The 24,754-nt window shown below is 37.8% G+C and overlaps 1 protein-coding gene across 7 annotated transcripts in view; it reads left to right on the forward strand.

Moving 5' to 3' along the window:
* The window catches only part of FHIT (fragile histidine triad diadenosine triphosphatase), a 1,489,467-nt gene that overhangs the window by 375,383 nt on the left and 1,089,330 nt on the right, over nucleotides 1–24,754 (forward strand). For all 7 annotated transcript variants that reach the window (XM_017527326.2, XM_017527331.2, XM_017527329.2 and 4 more), the window contains one exon: nucleotides 10,400–10,493. The gene's annotated coding sequence lies outside the window, so the exon portion shown is untranslated. The remainder of the gene's footprint in view (nucleotides 1–10,399; nucleotides 10,494–24,754) is intronic.

Genomic DNA, 24,754 nt, shown 5'->3' on the forward strand with positions numbered 1-24,754 from the left:
TTTTTTTTGAGACAGCCTTGCTCAGGCACCAGGCTGGAGTGCAGGCACGATCTCGGCTCACTGCAACCTCCGCCTCCCAGGTTCAAGCAATTCTACCTCAGCCTCCCCAGTAGCTGGAACTATGAGCACGCGCCACCATGCCCCCTAATTTTTGTATTTTTTTTTAGTACAGACGGGGTTTCACCATGTTAGCCAGGATGGTCTTGATCTCTTGACCTCGTGATCCACCCGCCTTGGCCTCCCAAAGTACTGGGATTACAGGCATGAGCCACCAGTTCTTTATGTATCAGTAAGAGTGCATCCAATATGTTTTGGATCATCCAGTGAGTCATTCTGTCTGGATCGGAATAATCCCAGATCTGCAACTTAGTAACTGTGATTTAGGTCAAGTAATTTAACTCTCTTTGCCTCTGTTTCCTCATTGGTAAAACAGGAATCAAAATAATAAAACTCCTGTTTTTCTTTGTATCTAAATTTATTATTATACCGTTAGATAAAAAGTACAAAATAGTAGTACTTTTGAGGTCATTGTGAAGATTGCATGCTTCAATGTGGGGAAAAAAATGCTTGGATGGTGCTCAGCACATAGTAAACATTGTATCAATGCTGCCTATTATTATTATCACTTGGGGCTAAGGGCTCCAGTATTATCTCTGACTCTTAGGCCAGCCTGTAGGTAAGTAGGGTTGTTATCTAAGACTCAGTCTTAGAGAAGATGCTGCTCAACTGGGCTACAAAGTCACTTGAAAACCTGATTTTTTTTTTTTTCCATTATGCAGTCATGTCTTATAAATCTTAGCACCCTATTATGAAAGAAGCCCTTTAGATCATCCTAGGAGGTTTCTGAATTTGTCTGTGGAGTGACTGGTTAAGGCTTGGGCTCTGGGGTCCAAAAATATCATGTTTGAATCCCAGCCCACCACTCAGAGAAGCTGGGTGGGCGTGGACGTGCTGTTCAAACTCCTTTTCTCTAATGTGCTGCCTCCCTCATAGGTTGTTAAGAGGATTAAATTAGATAATGTATGAAAAGTTCTTGGCATACTAAGTGCTCCACAATTATTAATTTTTATGTTTATGGTTTTATTGTAAATATGAACTACGTCTGCAACTAGTTAGTGGCAGAGGTACAAATGGAACTATGGCAGGTCTTTTTTTCCAGTGCTTCCTCTTCTCCATTTTGCTAGCTAATTGGTTAGTTTTCATTCATCCTTTTGTGTACATTTATAAAGTCAGGGTTGTTAGCGAAGATTTTAGAAGAACATTTTCCAAGGGTATTTTTGAACTGCCAAGTCCAGAGATTTAGGATGTAGCTCGATGGTGAAGTAATTGGCTCTCTTAGTCTTGCATTATTCGAAGTTCTCTTTCAGAGTGTAAGGTTGAGAACCATGAGAAGAACTCTCACATTTTAGTAATTGCTTTATGGAATAACTTACCTCCTAAAAACACATGTTTTTCAGCTGCAACTGGTTCCTTTCCTCTCTGTGCCGTTTTGAGAATCTCCTCATTATTTATAATCACAATCTTATTTTCTGAGTTTCTCCTTTTAACTATTTCCTCAAGTATCATCACTTAATATTTTCATTTCTGTTTATCAACTAGTTGGGGAAGTGGTATACTTGTTAGCACTGAGGAGTTTCTTAGGTAAAATACAGAAATGATTTAATCTTAAAGATTTCGTGCCTGTCAGAGAATTGTGGCATTATAAGAGATGCCTGAAGCAAGCTGTGCACTGTTTACTGCCGTTATATCACGCCTACACACAGTTCATGATCAGAGATTAATTCAGAAATTCAAATTAATATGTTGAGCTTTAAGGACAAGAATGAGATGTTTTAATACCTCCATAAATGCAGTGTGTGTGTGTGTGTGTGTGTGTGTGTGTGTGTGTGTGTGAGAATTGTATTGCTTTGGCTATGAACAAGACAGATTCCTACAGTGTTCTAATATCAATAAGTAGGTGTTTTCCAAATTTCTTCTAAATTGATTTCTCCTCTTCCTGATAGTTAACCAGATAAATGATTATTATAGCTTTTTGCTTTCCCAATGTGGAAGAAACAAAAGGACTAATAGTTTTTCCAAAATAACTGAGAGAACATTAGGATATGGAATTGCAAATATATTTCCACTTTATCATAAAGAAGTTTGATATTTTTCGCTGTTACTTAGACATTAATTAAAACTGATGTTTCTCTTACTTTTACTAGCACCAGAGTAAGAAAGGTAAATATTTTGTTATAACAACCTTATTCCCTGAGAGAAATCTCTAATGGTAACTTACAGTTCACTTACCACTCTCTTCTTTTGGTTTACACGGTTCTTCTGTTTGGTTATTGGGCTGCTTTACAATGAAAATCATGCTAAACTTTTCAGCTCCTTTTTTGAGTTCTTCCCTCTCAACCTGGAGATTAGAGAAAAGTAAGGGTAGGAAAAGAAAAATAATTTCCTCTTTACCCTTTATGGTCCTTAGGTTGGGTCCTTAGACCGTGTAACAAGAGAAAAACAAACAGAAGTTAAAAATGTGTCTATCTCATGTAAACATAGGAGACGCCCAGAGATATGAATCCATCTCGAAGAGGTGACTATGAGTTCAGGCTCAAATACCATTGGCCACTGAAACAAAAAAAAGAATGGTGTGGGGGATACTCATTTGTGGAGGGATGCCCAGGAAAAGCATGGTAAACATGGGTAAGGTTTGTTATGCAGGTTTAAGTTGGTGTCTTCTCCAATGGTAAGAGTCTCTAGTGATTTTGTCATCCTTCCCTTCCTGGTACAGAGAGGGAGACACCCTTATGAATAGAGATTTCCTTTATAGATATAAATTCCTTTTACAAAAGGTAGCTTCTATTCTGTTTTCAGATCTTTTCCTGTAACTGCAGTCTCTCAAAATAATCAGCTCAAAATCATCCTTATACTAAAGAGGCATATTGTGGGGAGACATATTCTGGTTTACCAGGTATCAGTTCTTTCCCCCTCATAATGGACCCCAAGTTGAGCCAGGAGAGCTTTGTATTCTTTATCCATCTGACAATCAGAAGTTATTAAATGCTTTCCGTCCAGCACCATGTTAGGTACCACCAATACTACAAAAAGCACATTGGACAATTCCTGGATCTCAAGAAACTTGAGATCTCTTTTCCTCATTTTCTTTTTCTTTTTTCCCTTCTTCTAACAATTTTCCAAATAATTTGAAGCTGTTTACTAAATTAAAGGTACTCTATAAATAGTAGAATAATTATTCCTGAAACAGAAACATGACCATCTTTAGTAGTATAAATTGATAGGCCCGTGGAATAAAGTAAATTTAGTTGTAGATATCCAGCAACTAAGCAGAAAAGAAATTATTTGGCTTATGTCTGACCAGAGAAAGCATTCCAGTTTTTCCATGCAGGTAAAGTCTCTCTGTGATCAAAACCAAAGGGGTAATATATTGCTTACAAAATAAATATTGACTTTGGTGTGTCTTTCAAACACAGGAATAGGTGTTGGGAGGTCTCTCTCTTTACTATTGTGTTTCTAGAGTTTGGCACAGTGCCTGGGTCATAGAAGGTGCATGTCACATAGTTGTTAGATTTAATTGAACTATTCCGTAGATCATTTTGCACTGACTTTTGGTAACAACGATAAAGTGCTGTGTACTCCATGCCTTTGAATATTGTTTTGTCTCTCTCAACAAAGCCATACTTCCATCCCTTGTTCTCCTCCTTCTTATCCTTCAGGTCTCAGGTTTAATTCAAGTTTATTTGTTTTAGTAACTCTAGAATGATCTGCTCTTTCCTTTCTTTCTTTCTCTCTCTCTCTCTCTCTTTCTCTCTCTCTCTTTCTTTCTTCTTTCTTTCTTTCTTTCTTTCTTTCTTTCTTTCTTTCTTTCTTTTTCTTTCTTTCTTTCTTTCTTTCTTTCTTTCTTTCTTTCTTTCTTTCTTTCTTTCTTTCTTTCTTTCTTTTCTTTCCTTCTTTCCTTCTTTCTTTCTTTTCTTTTCTTTCTTTTCTTTTCTTTTCTTTTTTTGAGACAGAGTTTCACTCTTGTTGCCCAGCATGGAGTGCAATGGCATGATCTCGGCTCACTGCAACCTCTGCCTCCTGGGTTCAAATCTCCTGCCTCAGCCTCCTGAGTAGCTGAGATTACAGGCATCCACCAACACGCCCAGCAAATTTTTGTATTTTTAGTAGAGACAGGGTTTTGCCATCTTGGCCAGGCTGACCTCGAACTCCTGACCTCAAGTGATCCGCCTGCCTTGGCTTCCCAAAGTGGTGGTATTTCAGGCATGAGCCACTATGCCTAGCCTGCTCCTTTCTTTTACAACTATTCTCTGAGCTTGAAAGGTTTCACTTCCTATGGGAGCCTTTGACTCATGCCCATCTCCTCCCATAGCTTCCAGGAGGATTAGATCACCTTTGTACCCTCACCCATTGTGCCTGGCACTTGTTATTCTTATAAATACTTTGTTCAGTGAATGAAAGTAAGTAATTACTAAACACTGTAGTGAGTTTTGCTTTTAATGAGCTTCAATTGAAAATTGGATAATGGATTAAAATGAAAGTAAGGTTAAACATAATAATGGTGACAATGATAATGATGATAGAAATGATGAATTCTACAATGTGCTGGGTTCTTTATATAAATTATCTCACTGAAGCTCCCTAATAACTTAATGAGGAAGGCAAAGTTATTATCCCCATTTTTCCAAATAGGAAAATAAGCATAGAGAAGACTGATGATGACTTGGATACAATCACGCACCTATTCGGTTGGCAGAGCCCGGGATTGAAACCCAGGTCCTTAACCTCTATGCAAAATTATATCCCTATGCTATGTTACTAAAGCATTCTCAAGTCCACAATCTGAAGGAACAGAATGATCTGTCCTCATGTGTCCTGAGTAGTGTGACAAGTTACCCTGTGACAGCCGAAAATAGCAACTTTCCCCCATCACTTCACTGTAAGGCTTCAGCCTTGTTTCTGTTCAGGAACAGAAGATGTGGCACCAGAGGCCATATGATTCTTTCCTTTCCCTATCAACAGGGCTGGAGAGAGATGTTCTTTTCACCCATCCCCTTTTAAAGCACAGGTCCCTGGCTGAACGCCCTTTGCTGTAGTTCCATTTATAAGGAGTATCACAGACTTCATTTGTTCACTTGAAAACCTGATGTTTATTGCAATGCAGAGCAGCCACATTATTGTAAGTAGTTACTCAGACAAATTAAATGATTCAGTGTAGTAGCTCTGAAAATGTGTGGAATCATGTTTATCGACACTCAAATTCAAAGGCGCAAAATCGCCTATTTACATTGGTAACTTATTCATAATATTCCTTTTCTACGTTGCTCGTTTTATTGTTAGAAACCAATCCAAATCCCATTTTTTGGACGACACGTTCAAAAGGATGATATTTAACTATGGTGACTGTGATGGAGGCCAAGCAGTGAAAGCAAATCCAGTATCTCACTGGTGTCTCCTGCCTTCTAGTTTCATGTATGAAGATTTGGGAATGGCCAGATTTTTCTTCAAAGGCATGGTTGTTTCTTTTTAAACATACAATATTGACCCAGGAGGGAGCATTCAGGTCAGTTTGGGCTTTCAATTCATGATTGCTGAACTTTCCTGCAAGCTGTTTTTCCTTCACAGACTCTCTCTCCAGGAAGAAAAGGAATATTCTTCACAATTCTAGTCCCTTTAAAGAATGACCTCCTTGGCTCAAAGAGGATCTTTCAGTTATCAGCAGCAAAACTGAATTATCCTGAAGTGAACTCTTTTTTCAAGTCCTAGAACACGGAGGGTTAATGACCAACTTGCTTTAAGGAGAGGAGCATGAAAAGCAGAATTGCCACATCTGCTGAAGAACTAATCAAGCATATTGTTCCCTTGATTCTAGAAAATTGTAATGCGCTTTAAAAAAGGTTGAAAAGATGTCCATGGTGGACTCTTGGTTTACTTCGTCTGTAAATGTGTGTTCCCGTGTCCTGCAGTGTTGGTGGTTCCAGGGACAGCGGGGATGTGGTGTAGACATGGCTGCTTGTGGTGTTCTAGTGTTGTTCATCATTCCAAATGACAGATGGTTCCCTCTGCTGGCTGAACTGAAACTCAGCCCTCCGCACTGAGACAGTTTGGGAGGAATCACCAATGGTCTCACTGATTATTAAAACATAGTTTTGAGCTTCATTCTTAAAGATCTAACCTCATCTACGATAAGCTTAAGTGTAGTCCAGAACTGGTAATTTATTTCCTTCCTTCCTTCCTTCCTTCCTTCCTTCCTTCCTTCCTTCCTTCCTTCCTCCTTCCTTCCTCCTTCCTTCTTCCCTCCCTCCCTCCCTTCCTTCCTTCCTCCCTTCCTCCCTTCCCTCCTTCCTTTACTCCTAGAAAACAAACAAGTACAGATGAGCAGAAAAAGTAGTATCACGTACTCTCACTATCCCAAAATGAGTATCTCGTTTGGTCAGATTTGCTTCCAGTGTTGTTTTTTCCTCTTTAAAAAAGTTATCGTAAAACCAAGTTCATTTCCAACAATAATGTCCTGCCCTTCCCTCTACCCTCCACTTTCTTTGCTGTCTGTACTCCCTGCCCAAAATTCGCTACCATAAATTTGGGATGTATTTGACTAGTCAATTGTTTATACTTTTACATACATATATGTGTATCCACAACAGCAGCCCCCAACCTTTTTTGGCACCAGGGACTGGTTTTGTGGAAAACAATTTTTCCTTGGATGGGTAGTGGGGGTATGGTTTTGGGATGAAACTGTTCCACTTCAGATCATCAGGTGTTAGAGTCTCATCATAAGGAGTATGCAGCCTAGATCCCTCGAACGCACAGCTCACAATAGGGCTCCTGCTCCTATGAGAACATAATGTCACTGCTGATATGACAGGAGGCAGAGCTCAGGCGGTAATGCTTCCTTGCCCACCACTCATCTCCTGCTGTGTGGCCCCGTTCCTAACAGGCCACAGAGTGGTACTGGTCTGCCACCTGGGGGTTGGGGACCCCAGTCTATGATGAATACCTACTATTGGGTTTATATGTTTAACATTTTCCTTTGTGTTGCTTTTCTGCATATGACATGTATGAAGCATTCACACTAATACCTATAAAACCAATCTATCCTTTTTAACCGCCGTATATCCTTTAATCATTGAAATATAGCATATTTTATTTACCCATTTCCCTTTAAGGGTGACTTTTAGGTCATTTTCAAGTTTTGTTATACTGAAAAAAGTGCCGCAATAATCATTTTAGCATATGTCTCCTTATATGTGTGTTTTTTAACCCTGGTATATCCCCCAAGAAGAGTCAGTATGCCATGGCATATGTGTACTGTCACTTCTGACAATACAGTAAAATTGCTCAATAAAATAATATATCAATTCATGATTCTGCCAGAAGTAAACTAGCATAATATGCTATTTTTTCTAGCATCTTGGACAACACTGAATTTTGTCAGCTTTTTCATACTAACTAATCTGATAGAAAGAAAGTAGAATCCCATTGTTTTCATTTGCATTTTCCTCATGTTTAGTGAGTGTATTTGTCTGTTTTCATGCTGCTGATAAAGACATACTGGAGACTGGGCAATTTACAAAAGAAATAGGTTTAATGGACTTACAGTTCCACATGGCTGGGGAGGCCTCACAGTCATGGCAGAAGGCAAGGAAGAGCAAGTCACATCTTACGTGGTTGGCAGCGGGCAAAGAGAGAGCTAGTGCAGGGAAACTCCTGTTTTTAAAACCATCAGATCGAGAACAGCACAGGAAAGACTCACCCCCTTGGTTTAATTACCTCCCACCAGGTTCCTCCCATGGCACGTGGAATTGTGGGAGTTACAATTCAAGTTGTAAAACCATATCAGTGAGGTTGAACTTTTTTTCTTATGTCCATGGTTCATCTCCATGGTTCTTATGTCCATGGTTCATTGTCCATGGTTCAATGTCCTGGGTTCATTATTTCTTGTTTTCCTTATATATTCTGGTTACTTATTCCCTTTCTGTTAAATGTGTTGCTAATATCTTTGGCTGATCTGGCATTTGAGAAGATAACTTCTTCGGATGATCAGTAAAGTTAAATTGTTATGGTTTCTAATTTAATTCTATGTAGTATCAAGAAGTCAGGCATATCTCTACCTTCAATCTATTGCAAATCCTTTTGGATCTGCTTTCAAAATATTCAGCATGGGACTGACCTATTTCCACTATCCTGTGTGCCACCTGGCTAGCACCTTTGCCAGGATACCTGCAGGAGCCTTCAAAATGCCCTTTCTCTTTGGTTTATTCTTACCAAATAGCCAGAGAAAGCGTATTAAAATGTAAGTCAGGTCTTAGTTCGCCTCTGCTTAGTACAAGGCAATGGCTTCCTACCTTGCCCCAAGTCAAAACCTAAGTTCTTAGAGTGGCCCATGAGGTCCAGCACCCTCCAGCTCCCTGTCACCACTCTGACCTGGTTTTCTGCCACTCTCCCCTGGCAATTCCAGCCACACTGGCCTCCCTGCTGTTCTGACACATCAACGTGCACCTGCCTGAGACCTTTGTACTTTCTGCTCCCTCTGCCTAGAATTTTTTCATCCAGAGCCATCATCATGGCTGTCTTCTGTACCTCAAATCTTCCCTGAGACACTACCCTTTCAGTGAGATCTTTCCTGATCTCCCTGCTCAAAAATGTAACAATCACCCCAAACTCACTGTACTGATTTCCTAGGGTGGCAGTAACTAAGTACCATACACCGAGTGGCTTGAAACAACAGAAATGTGTTGTCTCATAGTTCTGGAGTCCACAAGTCTGAAATCGAAGTGTCACCAGGGCCATGCTCCCTCTGAAATCTGCAGGGGAATCTTTCTTTGCCTCTTCCTAGCTTCTGGTGATTTTCCGACCATCCTTGGCTTGTGGCTACATAACTCCAGTCTCTGCCTTTGTCCTCACATGGCATTCCTTCTCCCCCGTGTCTTTGTGTGTTCACGTGGTCATCCCCATATATCGTCATATTAGATTAGAGGCCCGCCCACCCTACTCCAGTACGACTTCATCTTAACTTAAATAATTATATCTGTATCAATCCTATTACCAAATAAGGTCACATTCTCAGTACTGAGGGTTAGGACTTCAACATATCTTTGTTTCTGATGGGGAGGGGTTGGGGTAACAGAATTCAACCCATAATACTCGCCATCCCCCTTCCTATGATGTGTTTCTCCAGAGTCCTTAGCACTGTTTAACCAACCATGTATTTTACATAGGCATTTTGTTTGTCTGTCTCCTCTACCAGAAGGTAGAGAGCATGACGGCCAGATCATGTTCACTGCTATAGAGAATAGTGCCTGACACCTTAGTAGAATCTGAATAAATAGTTGTTAAATGAACAGTTATCTGCTTTCAATTACTACATTGAGCTGGCTGTGTAACATGATGTGGACCAAAATTATTAGATTAAAAAAAGGAAACAACATTTAAATGAGATCCTAGGGAATGAATTGGTGTTTATGATATTTTTATTTCAAAGAAAGGTACATGAAGGAAACCCAGAGGTAGAGGTCAGAGCAGTGAGTTGCCAACCAGTGTGGGGATTAGTGCATTGTCATTGAGTGATTTATGGGCAGTGAGGTCTCAATGGCCTCCCTGTCACTAGTCCACTTTGGAGTTATCCCTGCAAGTAAGGTGGGTCATGGGGCTTTCACTTCGCCCTCGCATCTAACATGTGACAGAAACTGTGCTTGGTTCTTTATTCTCATTTAGGAAAACACCATCCTCTTCATAAATGTACCCTTCAAATATTATTATACCCATTTGATAGAGATGGAAAGTGAGGCTCAATGAAGTTGAGTGACTACCTAGGACACAGAAATCGTGAACCCATTACTAGGATTCAAACTCAGGCCAGGGGAACAAACAAACAAGCAAACAAAAAACCCATGTCCCTTTCCCTGTCAGATTCCTTCAGATTTTTGTGGACTCCAGTGTTTCAAGGGAGAGTAAAGTGGCCCACACATGACTCTTCAGACAGATGACTTGGCAAAGATCACCAGAAAACCAGACACTCTTCCTGACAGACTCATGGGTCAGCCTCATCCTTTTGCAAAATGGAAAGCCTCAGTGCCAGGACTTGTCAGTTCTTGAGGAGGGTCAAATGATGCAGCTAAAACAACCCTGGACTACAAATCAGGAATGAATAATTAAGGCAAGGTTCTGCCACTTTTCTTGTGTGATCATGTATGAACCACTTATACCCCTTTGAGCCACAATCTCCCATGTGCAGACTAACGATGATGCCTACAAAAATCACATGTGTACCTTTATTCTGCCCTTTTAACAAACCTATGTGGAAATGCTCAATATTCATGGTGAATGTTCCTAATGAAATTGTACCTAGAGCCATCTGGATCGCTGCTGAAATAATCATCTGAATTTCTTGTTCTTGGCGTAGGTATCCGGGGAATACCTGCCTGCTTAGACCCTCCAGAAAAGCTCTGTGCATCCTGCCTCCTGAGGACTCTGAAGACGTAGCAGTCTTCTGAAAGGTAGGGTTTACTTAATTTCGATTTTTTTCTTTTCAAAGAGTTTGAAATAATTGACCTGCTATGGGCATCCTTATAATGGCAGTAATGTTCCTATGCACATGTAAAATAGAACTTTTAAAATGGTAAAATTTCAGGGCTAGATTCCCTTGGAGAATTTACCCTCTTTCAACTTCTATTTGTAGCTGCCATTTAAAAAATTGGGGTATAAATATTATGTCAGTTAAATAAAAGAGTGATGACTTCACTTTCTGAAGAAAGCATTACCTTTCTTTTCCATGAAATGTAGCTTACCTGTTACCAGATTGACATGCCATTATATTATCCTCCCCCCAGCAGACAGTTACACATATTTAATAATTTTGATGTGTAAAAAGTAAGGTTAAACAGTTACACAGTCAAGTTGTTATGCTTTGCCTGGCTTTGAGAACTCGAGTGGAATGGAAGTGAAATGAGGAACAGTGAGAGGAGGCTGTTATGAGAAAGATTTTCCAATGGCATTAGGTATTGTTTTTGGTCAGAGGAAGTCCTAGCGGCATATGCTGGGACAGACAGTGAAGGGGAGGTCTTACAAAGAGACGTGAAGTTAGGGTAAAATCATCACTTGTCTGTATGTATCTTTGAATGATTTCACTGGATATGTTGAATATGTATTTTTTAAAATAGCAGCAAAGGGCCTGTAATCCTGTCACTTTAGGAGGCCCAGGTGGGTGGATCACTTGAGGTCAGCAGTTCGAGGCCAGCCTGACCAACATGGTGAAACCCCGTCTCTACCAACCATACAAAAATTAATCAGGTGTGGTGTTGGGTGCCTGTAATTCCAGCCACTTGGGAGGCTGAGGCAGGAGAATCGCTATAATCCCAATTACCCAGGAGGCGGAGGTTGCAGTGAGCCAAGATCGTGCCATTGCACTCCAGCCTGGGTAACAGAGTGAGACCCTGCCACACACACACAAAACCAAAATAATAATAATAATAATAGCACTAAAGTAGGAGCAATGCACTAATCCGATAATCTCTTTAGCATGTTGCCAGGGGACTGTGCTCCTGTAACCCCTCCCTAGGACTCGTATTCACTCCTCTCCTTTTCTGTCACTTCATCTCATCTTTATTCCTTTAACAATAACTCCCATTCCTAGGTCTCAGACAGTTTAGCATGTATAATAAGTATGTATACTGAATAATCCTATGTGCCAGAACACAAAGATACTATGCTCCTTTTCCTGCTTCCAGGTAAGACCCCGTTTCCTGTATCCATTTACAATGTCAGCCTGCTTATCCTTCGTGCCACCTTTCTTTCCCTTGCATTCCACAGTCACTTGAAACCCATGGCTTATGCAAAATTTGCAGAGTTGGGGAGGATCGCTCCTAGAGTTGTAGAACTGTGAGACATTGCTGCATCTTGTTGTGGGATGAGGCAGGCATCTTTGCTTCCTAATGTGCCTGATTTTTCTCTGGCGGGTCACCTGCATGTTTAGATGGTTTACCTGGAAAGCAAAGAAGGTTTAAAGGCAGTAAATGGAATGAGGCGAAATGGAGCACTGGTATTATATGCCTTTTCACTATGAGTCTTTGCATATAATTATTTGATCCTTTTCTTTCTGTTTTGATTAGTGTTTCAAGCCCTGAAGGAAGGCTTTTTTTTTTTTTTTTGAGATGGAGTCTTACCCTGTTGCCCCTGGTGGAACACAGTGGTGGGATCTCAGCTCATTGCAACCTCTGCCTCCCAGATTCAAGTGATTCTCCTGCCTCAGCCTCCCAAGTAGCTGGGATTAAAGGTACCTGCCACCACGCCCAGTTATTTTTTGTATTTTTTGTAGTTATGGGGTTTCACCATGTTGGCCAGGCTGGTCTCAAACTCCTAACCTCAAGTGATCCACTCACCTCAGCCTCCCAAAGTGTTGAGACTACAGGCATAAGCCATCATGCCCAGCCAGAAAGCTCTTTTTAAACATAAAAGCTGTCAATATAAAATATATTATTTTTGGAAGGGTAGCATTTTAATATTAATAATGACTGATAAAAAGAAAAAAAGTACTGTAGACTATCTTAAGTTTTAGAAACTCTACTTACTCTTTGCTTAGAAAGACTTCCATTTTCCCTCCTGATAGTAAAGAATATGTGCCTAAAGTCTCCAAAACTCCTTTGCTATTTCTTCTCTTTACAAAGACTAACTCAGAGTTCTACTGTTGGCTGTGTGATCTTAGTAAACTTAACCTCTCAGAACTCTGGTTTCATCTTCCATAAAATGAAACTAATTATGGGAACTGCTGCAAAGAATAGTTATGAAGGATTAACTGACAATTTATGTAAAGTGGTTAGCAAGATGGCTGACATACAGAAGCATTCAAGTAGTGGAAGCCATTATGATTATTATTAGAAGGAAATATGTACTTAACAACTCTGTGTTGGCATTTTAGAATTTTCAATATTTTATTTCTCTTGGGATATTATCTATTGCAGTTTTCAATGAGGCAGGATTTAGAGATCTCTGAGACCAAAGAAATAAGGTAAAATAACGTGGCAAAATACCATGTAGATAATCACTGGTAGTCATGATTCTGTACAAGCCTCATTGCTTTGAAATCTAATGCTACCACTCTAAGAGCTAGAATTGGTTGATGTTCTATCATTCTATGATTTAACTTTACGCTGTTTTCATTCCAAGTCTCCTCTTGTACTTGGCAAGATGATCAAGGAAGTTCTGAGTCTGAGTTCTGTTTCTACTTGAAAATAAAATCAAATATCATTAAATGAGGAAGCAAATGGAGGTTAAGTATTTTGAGGAGAGGTTAGGAAATGCCAAGGAATATTTCCTAAATGTTTTTACTTGTTTCTATTTCCAGTATGGCTAAGTAAGTTCTACTGGACCTGGCGTTCTCACAGGTCCAGTAAGTGCCAAAAAGTACCAAAAGACCAGAAGAAAGAGAAAAGAAAAAGGAAATTACCTGGAAGCACTAGAGAGTAAAAATAAGCAGACAGTTTCTGGAGAGGAGCTGAAATTCAAAACTTGGAGGCACAGATCAGTCCAGAGTGAGTGTCCCATTTTACAACTTTTAGACTAAGAGCAGGCTGAAATTAATGTCACTTGGGGTGACCAGTCTCCAATAGAAAACTCACAGTGCTATTGGTTTGGAAACCCAACAGAGTTCAGGGCAATCATAGCCACAGGAAAATGAATTTAGAATCTTGGAAAGAAGAGAGGCAGAGAGGGGAAGCTCCCAAATCAGTATATAAACACTACCCACATTTCTGGCTCACAACTGAATTGTATTAATATGAGACAAACTAAACTTTCAGACTAAAAGTTACCAGAGATAAAGAAGAACATTTCATAATAATTAAGTCATTGTATTAAGAAGACTTAAGAATTATAGATGAGTATGCACTTGATTCAATTCCAAGTGAGATCACGTCATGTAATTTTGAGGTACCTGTCATGGATCTATTCTTTCATGGAGCAGACACAGATTAGCACAAAGATAAAAGAACTAAACTGAAGTTTGAGCTGCCATTGAAGAGATAGTTTTAAATTTGAGTATAACTAATTGCCTGCTAAAATAAATAAATCAATACCCTTTAGAAAACTATAACAGGATTCAAACTCTTCATACCATAACATCCATACATGCATATCATACAACCCCAAATTGCATGATAGTTGAAAATCCAATAAAGTGTGACTCATTCTGAAGACAAAAGGCAGTCATCTGAGACCAGTTACCAGATGAGCCAGATGTGGGAATTAAAGATTTTTAAAGTGGCTATTATAACCATGCTCCACCAATAATAGGAAAATAAGCTCATGATGAATAAGAAGGTAGTAAACAGAAACTGCAAAAAAGAACCAAATAGAAATTCTGAAATTGAAAAATACAATATTTGAAATAAAAACTCATTGAGTATACTTATAGCAATTGAAAGTATCAGAGGAAAGTGTCAGTGAACTTAAAGATAGAGCTATAGAAATTATCTTTTGGAGGAACAGAAAGAAGAAAAAGACTTAAAACAACTGAATAGAAAAAATAAACAGAGACTCAGGGACCTGTGTAACAAAAATTAAAATGTCTAACATATGTGTAATTAGAGTCTCAGAAGAAGGAGAGAAAAAGAATGAAACAGAAAAAATATTTGAAGACAAAATGGGCCCAAAATTTCAAATTTGGTGAAATACATTAATGCATAGATAAATAAATGCAATGAACCCCAAATAGGATACATTTGAAGAAAATTGTGCATAGGCACATCATATTCCAACTGCTGAGCACCAACAATAAAGAGAGACTCTTGATAGTAGCCAGAGAAAAATGGAACAGTGTCTTTGGTGGAACAATGATTTAAATGAACACTGACCCCTCAACAGAATTTATAAAGGTCAGAAAAAGTGAAATGATATTTTTAAAGTACAAAGGAGGGGAGGAAAAAGCAAAAAACTGTTAGTCCAGAATTCTATATATAGTGAAAATATACTTTGTGAGTAAAGGCAAATAAAGAACACTTTCAGATAGAGGGAAACTAAGAGCATTTATTGTCAGCAGACCTACACCACAGAAATGCTAAAGGAAGTTGTTCAGGCTAAAGTGACATAACACCAGACGGAATCTTAAGTCTTCAAGAAGGAATGAAAAAAATATTGGAAATTGTAAATATAAAAGACTATTTTTTCATCATAAGATCTTTAACATACACAGGACCCATTAAAGCAAAAAATTTTAACATTGTCTTATGTTTATAATGTAATATGTGTAGGTGTCGTCCATATGACTTTATAGCATAAATAATAGAGATGGTGGCAAATGGATTTTCACAGTTGCAAGGGTTTCCAATTTTATATGAGATAGTATAAAATTAAATCTAAGTAGACTGTGAAAGATCAAGAATGTATATTTTAATTCCTAGAACAACCACTGAAAATCCAAAGATAAAATAAAATAGAATCCTAAGTTTAAAAAAATGTGATCCAAAGGGAAGCAATAGAAGAACAAGAAGCAGAGGAGCAAACAGAAAACAAATAGTAAAATTGTGGCTCTAAATGCAACCATATCAGTGATCAAATTAAATTTTAATTGACTAATCACTGTAATTAAAATGTAGAGTTGTTATAGCAAAATTCTACCTGATGTACAAAGAAGAGCTGGTACTAATTCCATTGAACTATTCCAAAACGTTGAAGAGGAGAAACTCCTCCCAAACTCATTCTAAGTATCACCCTGATACCAAACCTCTAAAGGACACAATGAAAAAAAGAAATCTACAGGCCAGTATCCGTGATGAACATAGAAGCAAAAATCCTCAACAAAATACTAGCAAACCGAATTTAACAGTACATCAAAAAGTTGTATCACCATGATCAAGTAGGCTTCATTCTCGCATGCAAGTTTGGTTCAACATATGCAAATAAAAATGTGATTTACCACATAAATAAGTTTTTTTTTTAAAGCCTTAGAATAATCTCAATAGATATAGAAAAGGCTTTTGATATAATCCAACATCCCTTCATGATAAAAACCTTCAAGAAACTAGGCACTGAAGAACACACCTCCAAATAATAGGAGCCATTTATGATAAAACCACAGCCAAAATCATACTGAATGGGCAAAAATTGGAAGCATTCCCCTCACAAATTGGAACAAGACAAGGATGCCCACTCTTACCACTCCTATACAACATAGTACTGGAAGTGCTAGGCAGAACAATCAGGTAAGAGAAAGAAATAAAATGCATCTAAATAGGAAAATAATAAATCAAATATCTCTCTTTGCAGACAATATTATTCTATTCCTAGAAAACTCAAAGACTCCAATAAAAGACTCTTAGAACTCAGAAACAACTTCATTGAAGTTTTGGGATACAAAATCAATGTACAGAAATTGGTAGCATTTCTGTACACCAATCATGTTCAAGCTGAGAGCCAAATCAAGAAGGAAATCCCATTTACAATAGCCACACAAAGATAGAAGTATATAAAATAGGAATACATCTAACCAAAGAGATGAAATATTTCTGCAAGGGAAACCACAAAACACTGCTAAAAGAAATCATAGATGATACAAACAAATGGAAAAACATTCCATGCTCATGGATTGGAAGAATCAATTTCATTAATGTGGCCATACTGCCCAAAATAATCTACAGGTTTTATGCTATTTCTATCAAACTACCCTATCACGTTTCACAGAACTGGAAAAAAAAAAAAAAGAAAAAACTATTATAAAATACATAGGGAATCAACAAAGAGCCTGAATAGCCAAAGCAAATCTAAACAAAAATAAATAAGCTGGAGGCATCACATTTTCCAACTTCAAGCTATACTACAAGGCTACAGTAACCCAACCAGTATGGTATTGGTACAAAAACAGACAAAGAAGCAAATGGAACAGACTAAGGAAGCCAGAAATAAAGCCACACATTTACAACCATCTGATCTTCAACAAAGTCAACAAAAGCAATGGAGAAAGTATTCCTTATTTAACAAATGCTGAGATAGCTGGTTAGCCATGTATAGAAGAATGAAACTAGACCCCTACATTTTACCACATACAAAAAACTAACTCCAGATGGATTAAAGATTTAAATGTAAGAACTCAAACTATAGGAATCCTAGAGGAAAACCTAGGAAACACCATCCTGGACATCAGCCTTGGGAAAGAATTTATGACTAGGTCCTCAAAAGTACTTGCAACAAAACCAAAAATTGACAAGTGGCACTAAGCAAACTAAAGAGCTTCTGCACAGCAATAGAAACTATCAATAAACAGACAACCTACAAGAATGAGAGAAAATATTCACAAATTACACAACCAACAAGGCCTAATATCCAGAATCTATAAGAAACTTAAATTACTGAACAAGCAAAAAACAATCCCGTTAGAAAAGGGGCAAAAGATATGAACAGAAACTTCTCAAAGGGAGACAGACATACAAGTGGCCAACAAACATGAAAAAAATGCGAATCATCAGTAATCATCAGAGAAATACAAATCAAAACCACAGTAAGAAGCCATCTCACACCAGTCAGAATGGCTATTATTAAAAAGTAAAACAACAGCAATAAAAAAACATATGTTGATGAGGCTGCTGAGAATCAGGAATGCTTAGACACTGTTGGTGGTAGTGTAAATTAGTTTAGCCACTGTGGAAAGCAATTTGAAGATTTTCCAAAGAACTTAAAACAGAACTACCATTTGACCCAGCAATTTCATGACTGGGTATAGATCCAAAAGAAAACAAATCATTCTACCAAAGATATATGTACCTCCATGTTCATTGTCACATCACTATTCACAATAGCAAAACAGGACTCAACCTAGGTGCCCATCAATGGTGGATTGGATAAAGAATATTTGGTACATATATACCATGGGCTATTATGCAGCAAAAAAAATGAATGAAACCATGTCCTTTGCAGCAACATGGATGCAGTTAGAGGCCATTATCCTAGCAAATTAATGCAGGAAGAGAAAACTAAATGCCACACCTTCTCACTTCTAAGTGGGAGCTAAACATTGGGTGCTTGTAGACATGAAGATGACCACAATAGACACTGGGAACTACTAGAGCAGGGAAGAAGGAAGAGGGAAAGGGTTGAAAAACCAAATAGTAGGTACCATGCTCAGTGCCTAGGTAATGCTACCATTCATACCCTAAACCTCAGCATGAGGCAATTTGCCCAGGTAACAAACCTGCACGTGTACACCCTGAATCTAAAATGAAAGCTGAAAAAATAAATAAACAAATAAAAACAGATGAATGGATTTTTTCAAAAAGAACTAAGCCTAAGGGCCTTATGAATGCAAGCTACTTTCAAATGATTGACAAAATGAATAAATTTTGTGGGTAAAGAAACCAAACAAAAATAAATAAATAGCAAGAAAATGCAGAGATGATTAGAATGCATAAAAAAGCAAGGACGGCTATATTCTGTTAAGAGATAGCCTTTAAATATAAAAACACAGATGGGTTTAAAATAAATTGATGGAAATAGATACACCATGGAAACAGCATAGGGAGTCTACAGTGGCTATATTAATATCAGACAAACTAAACTTTAAGACAAAAAATATTACCAGTGATAAGAAGAATGTGTCATAATAAAGGAGTCATTATATTACGAAGATATAAGGGTTATACATGAATATAGACTTGATAAAATTCTAAGTGAGATCATGTTATGTGTCTTTGAGTCTAGAATTTTTTGAGGACTGTCTCAATCATGAGTCAAAAGACTCAAGTGGCTCATCACTTTAAGCTAACAATCATTTAGTAAAATCATGGAATAAAAACTCAACACAGGTGAAAAAATGTAATTGAAGAGTATAGAGATCTCAGTATAACTGCTTATAAATTTTTTATTATAATGTTTACAACACACGTTTGCCCCATTTAATGCATTGTATATGTTTAAGCACCTCCCATGGTCTCAGATCAAGTGAGATGCCTTCATAATTCTTCGAACAGAATTCATATTTAATTAGTATGCACCAGAACAGTATTAAGCCTATGCTGGTTGGTGCCTTTACCATACTAATAGTTAAATATTTTAAATATCATCTGTCTTAGTCTATTTGTTTCTGCTATAACAGAATACCTGAGACTGGAAAATATATTAAAAGAAAATAAACTTATTTGGTTTATTGTTCTGGAGGCTGGGAAATACAACAGCATGGTGCTGGTATCCAGTGAGGGCCTTTGTGCTTGTCATCCCATGGAGTCAGGCAGAAGGACAAGAGAAAATGAAAATGAGAGGGCCAAGCTCATTTTTATCATAACTCACTCATGATACCAAACCTACCTTTTTCATAATTATGTTAATCTATTTATGAAGACAGACCTCTCAAGACCTAATCATCTCTTAATGGTCCCCTGTCTTGATGGTCCCACAATGGCAGTTAAATTTTAAGATAATTTTTGGAGGGGACATTCAAATCATAACATAACATGTAAGCAAGAGGTTTCTGCTTACAATAGTTTATAAGTTCAAAGTGTTTCCTCCATTTGTTAGTGGAAGAATCCGAGGCTCTAAGACGTTCATACTATGTTGCCCAATGTCATATAAGTAATGGATAGCAGAGCCAGCCTTCAAATCTAAATCTGTCTGTTTCCAAAGCTTCCTCCACTGCATAGCATCATTTGCTCTGAAGAAACACCACTGACTCAATTTTACTAGGATATGCATACAAGGAACTGCATTGCTATTTTGTGGACCCCCTTGAAGATAAATGAACATTTTGATGTTATGTCTGGCTACATTCTGGATACAGTCAATGGCTGTGAGATATAGGGAAGCTTGCTGTTTCACATAGAGATAGACCGTGATTTGGGCCCAGTTTTGTGAGTGCCCTAAAGTATAAATGATTAAACCTGAAAATGTGACATGTATATGTTCTTGGTAGAGTTCTGTATTTCTGGTTGGGCGCAGTGGCTCATGCCAGTAATCCCAATTTGGGAGGCCAGCATGGGTGGATTTATTGAAGCCAGTAGTTCAAGACCAGCCTGGATAACACGGTGAAACCCCATTTCTACTAAAAATACAAAAATTAGCCAGGCATGATGCTGCCTGGGCATCTGAGCTGCCTGGGAGGCTGAGGCAGGAGAATCGCTGGATCCCAGGAAGTGGAGGTGGCAGTGAGCTGAGGTCATGCCACTGCACAACCCAGCCAGACTCTGAGTTCTATATTTCCAGTAGACATGTTTATAGTAAGAATTTGGAATTTATGGACATTTCTTCCAGATTTCCATGTACTCTGTGACATGAGAGAAAAACAGCAATTATGGATCCTCACCTAGGCTGTGGCAGAATTTTACAGCAGGGCATGAAGTTTTGAGGGATAAATGATTTCTAAATGATGTTTAAGGGTCTCTGCATTTATGTTTTACTTGTAATTAATAGAACTACACTTATTTCTTAGAGCCAACATTTCAGACTTTTAAAATGTTACTATGTCTCAAATGCCACACTGGCTGATTTTGAAAATATTCTCTCTAAATTTTCACAATTATCTTAGAAGTATATATTATCCCTATTTTAGAAATAAGGACCATGAAGCTTCCATATATTTTCCTCGTAACTACAGGCTAATATGTTTGACCCTCTTCATGACATAGGACCCACGCAATAAGCTATGGTTTTACTGTACTTGCTTGTGGGGTTTTCTATGTCATTTTCATGTTATATGTGATCTCCTAGCCTCGAGTCGGGTGACATGGATCGTTGTTACGAATCTTACTGGTTAGCTAAGAAATCTCAGCTTCCTTCAGAGTGGTTTGTCAACTCTTAAATAAGGTTACTAAAATATATGTAGAAAATAAGGAAACCTGCTAACCACTGCTGCTAATACAGTTACAAAGATACATTGAGCATGAAAATTCACTTGTGAATGCTCTGACAAGCAGAGCAAAGAGGGAAACACAAGAAGCTTCATCTTTTTCTAATCAGAAAAGTTAAAATGTCAGAAATTCCTTATACGACATCTAAGATCCCTTCTTATTTCTGAGATTTTATAAAAACAGGTATAATAACACCTAAAATTCAGAATCTTGATACTATTGAGTAAAATCATATTTGTAAATGAATGTTACCTGCTTTTCTTCTTATATAACTCCAATAAAGGCTCATGGTCGAAATCTCAGGAGAGTCAGACTATAGTTAGTTTGGTTAAAACCCCATACTCAGAACTTCAGTGGGCAAACTAGTCTCTGTTTAAGTATCCCTGTGTTATCAGTAATTGTGTGAAAGGCTTTTATGACCTTCTTCATACAAAGTAGATGTTATTGTCCATGTTTCATAAATTAGGAAACTGAGCCCCTGAGAAATGATGTAATTTGACCAAGGCCACAGAGAAGTATTTTAGTCGGAATTTGAACCCCTGTGTCTCTGTCACCAAGGCCTGTTTTTTCCAGTACACTGAATCATTTCTAAACTATTGAATAATTTAACAGTTTTGGAATTATTGCTAAAAATAGTTCCAGTTTATAAAGCGGTCTGCATGAAGGTCCCGCACACTGGGTTAGAATTCACGTACTGTGAAATCACCAGTGGAGCCGTGGCTCAGAAAGCTCCACATCACCCCTGACAACATCCAGAGAACTTTACATATCTATATTTTGTGTTTGTGCTTTGTTTTTTAAGAAGGAATTTCTTTATCAAGACTTGAGGACTTGGAGAGTGACAGAGAGTTAAGGTTGCCTGGGGACCATTAGTGACAGCTTTGCCAATACAGTTGGAATCTTCCTCAACTGTAAAGCTTATTTAATGAAAAGAGACCCAAGAAACCTTTCTACTAATGTGTAGTGCTCTCTTGTCAGTTTGAAATGAGCAAACTGTCAGCTTGCCGATTACCATGGACACAGTATATGCTCATTAAATCATGCACTGTGGGTTTCTTCAGGTTGTCAAACTGCTTAATTGAAAAAATGTGTAGTGTCACTCTTATGGGAAAGAAGCAAGAATCAAAGGGCTGGAGAGCTTACTCCTAATATTTCAGAGTTTGCTTTTAACTGCAGCCAGAAATTGTTCTGTTTTACGGTTTTGATTAAAGGACTATTCCTTCTATATTTTTCTTGCTTTGTTTATAATTCAAACACTGTAATTATAATGGAGTTGCTTTTATAATAGAGCTACTAAATCATTCTGCCAGCTGATGAAAACTAAAGGGAAGGGCTCATTTTCCTGTTCTGCAACTATAAGGCTAACCTGGGTGTGTTGAGGCTGAAACAAACTGGGAATCAAGAGTTCCAGATGGGTTTTAGCCTTGTTAAATCTCTGCTTTGGTGTTTGCATTTTGTAAGACGGTTAGGCCTTATCATCACCTCAGTGTGTGGGTTAATCCTTTTTGACAGAAGTGCCCTTAGGCTACTAGGGTTTCTCAATTTGCTTATATGGTAGCTTTAAAAAATACTAATGCCCATGCAGAATAAATCAGAATCCTTGGGGGTAAAGTGTTTTAAAAGCCCCAGGGAATTTTAGTATAAGAAAGGATTGAGAACAACTAGCCTAAACGGACTTGAGTTGTCCAGTAACTCAAGTCAAGACTAATCTTACCAGCTGTTATCAACCCTGCTCACATCCACTAATATTTCTAAAGGCTTATACACCCTTTAAGGTTCAGAAGGTTAAAAACTCTGATTTCTGGGCTCCATTTAGATCTATTTAATAAGATTCTTTGGGGGCATGACCCAGGAATCTCTGTTTTCAGTAAGAGCTGTAGGTGATTCTTATACACTAAAGTTTGAGAATTTGCTAAAGAAGCAAGATGATCTTTATAAGTGGGACTCAGTGAAACTTCAGAGGAGAGTGTGCAAATCACTGTAAATAGAGGGCAAGGTTTTTAAATATTTTTTTAACAGTAGGAATTTTGGTACATTCATTTGGGTCTAACTGGAGTCATGCACTGTTATAATAGCATCAATTTTAGTTAGGCGGAAAAGATCCCCACCATCTAGAGCCATGTAAGACCTGGGAATACACACACATTCTATTGTCTCTTTAGTCTTTAGGTACCAGGGCCTAATGACTAGGGCCAATGTGTTTTTCAAGGACCTATGAAAATATTCAGCACTAAAAGAGAAAGAAAAATTACTTTGATTTCAGTGTATGGAGAAACTGTACAATCTAAACAATGTCATGTTTAATGATACATCAATAAAATGAGATTTTATGCTATTCTTATTAATTACTAAATGTAATAGTTATTAAAATATCTACTCTTAGAGACGTTTTATGAGTTAGCTTTTCTCAGTTCTTAAGAATTCCTGAAACCACATAATGATTACTGGGAAATTTTAGGCAATTGTAAAAATTAAATTAACCAAAGTATACATAAGCAAATAGTTTTAAATGCAAAAGTATAAAGATATTTTTCACAGGTTTCATGTATAAAAATTGTTTAGTGTATGTCAGATAAAATTTATAGAAGGCCATTGGTTTGGACTGAACTCTTGCACCAAGCTCAACAGACCAAAGCAAAATAGTTACTCACGCTGAAGTTTTGGCCACCCCGCCAAAACCAAGTTGTTCATCTGATCTTCCAAGAAATTGGGGTAAAGAACTAGTAGCCAAATCCTCAACTAAACCAGTTGTGTCCAGCATGAGAAGGATGTCCTTCTGCTTTAACCTTTACGAGGAAACTAACTGGAAAACAACCAATTTGCTTTTTGTTTTTGTTTCTGGGTTCTTCATCCCTTTTCTATCCATAAAGGATACCTCCTCTGCTCAGCTCATTGCAACTCTCATTCTTTTTTATACAATGAGGTTTTGTCTGATTCTAGAATCATGAATAAAAGCCAATTATGATCTTTAAGCTAAATTTGTTGCAATTTTGTCTTTTGACATGTAAATATATCTGATATAATATGGGGTTAAGGCTCTGAAAGAAAATGCACCTAAAGCCTAGGATGGTCATGTAGGCATTTCCACACTATACATCTCAAAATTAAAGGATATTTAATTGTCCTAGTCTTCATTCTCATAGACAGGGTTATAAAAATATATGCATAAGCAGCCTTCAAAAGATATAGTTGAAATTTAAAAAATTATTGCTCACTTTTCCTCCTTTAAAAAAAGAAAACTAGAAAAGAAAAAAAAATCAATATTTTAGCCACCTATCACTACCTTTGAAAGTACATCACATACATAGAATTTCGAACTATTAATGAGCATCAGCTGAGAGCGACAAGGCAAATTGCATACTACACCTCCCACTCAGAAAATTACCCCTCAGCAATTGCAGTAATAGTAGTGAAACAATAGGAGGACAAAGTAAGTGGATGCCACTGGAAATCTAGTGTCCCTGAGGTCAATTGATGGCCAGAGCTAGATCTATCTTTTTACAAATCTTCATGGACTATTCACACTTTGGATTGGTCTGCCTATGAAGTCCCCGGTTTCAGTATTCTCCTGATCCATGGGTGGTGATTCCTGCTACTGAGGTCTTTATCATTGTCTTATTTAAGCTATACCTCCCCTTTCTATCTTAGCCTCTTTCCTTTTTTTTTTTTTTTTGGTAAAATTTGCTGTAGTTGTTTCATTTGTATGTTTATCTTTCTTTTTGACCATCTCCTCTAGAATGTAAGCTCCTCAAAAGCGGAAACCATAGCTATACTTCTTTACCAAGTTAATCCTGGGGACAAACAGCGTGGTAACAATTAATCACTTTGCTTTTGCCAGCAACGATCAGTCAAGAATGACATGCTATTAGGAACAATACTACAAATGCTAAACTGGTCAGGAAATACTTTATTTTATTTTCGAGACAGAGTATCGCTCT

This window comes from Cebus imitator, unplaced genomic scaffold (genome assembly GCF_001604975.1).
Source record: "Cebus imitator isolate Cc_AM_T3 unplaced genomic scaffold, Cebus_imitator-1.0 Scaffold48, whole genome shotgun sequence".
In the NCBI taxonomy this organism is placed as follows: domain Eukaryota; kingdom Metazoa; phylum Chordata; class Mammalia; order Primates; family Cebidae; genus Cebus; species Cebus imitator.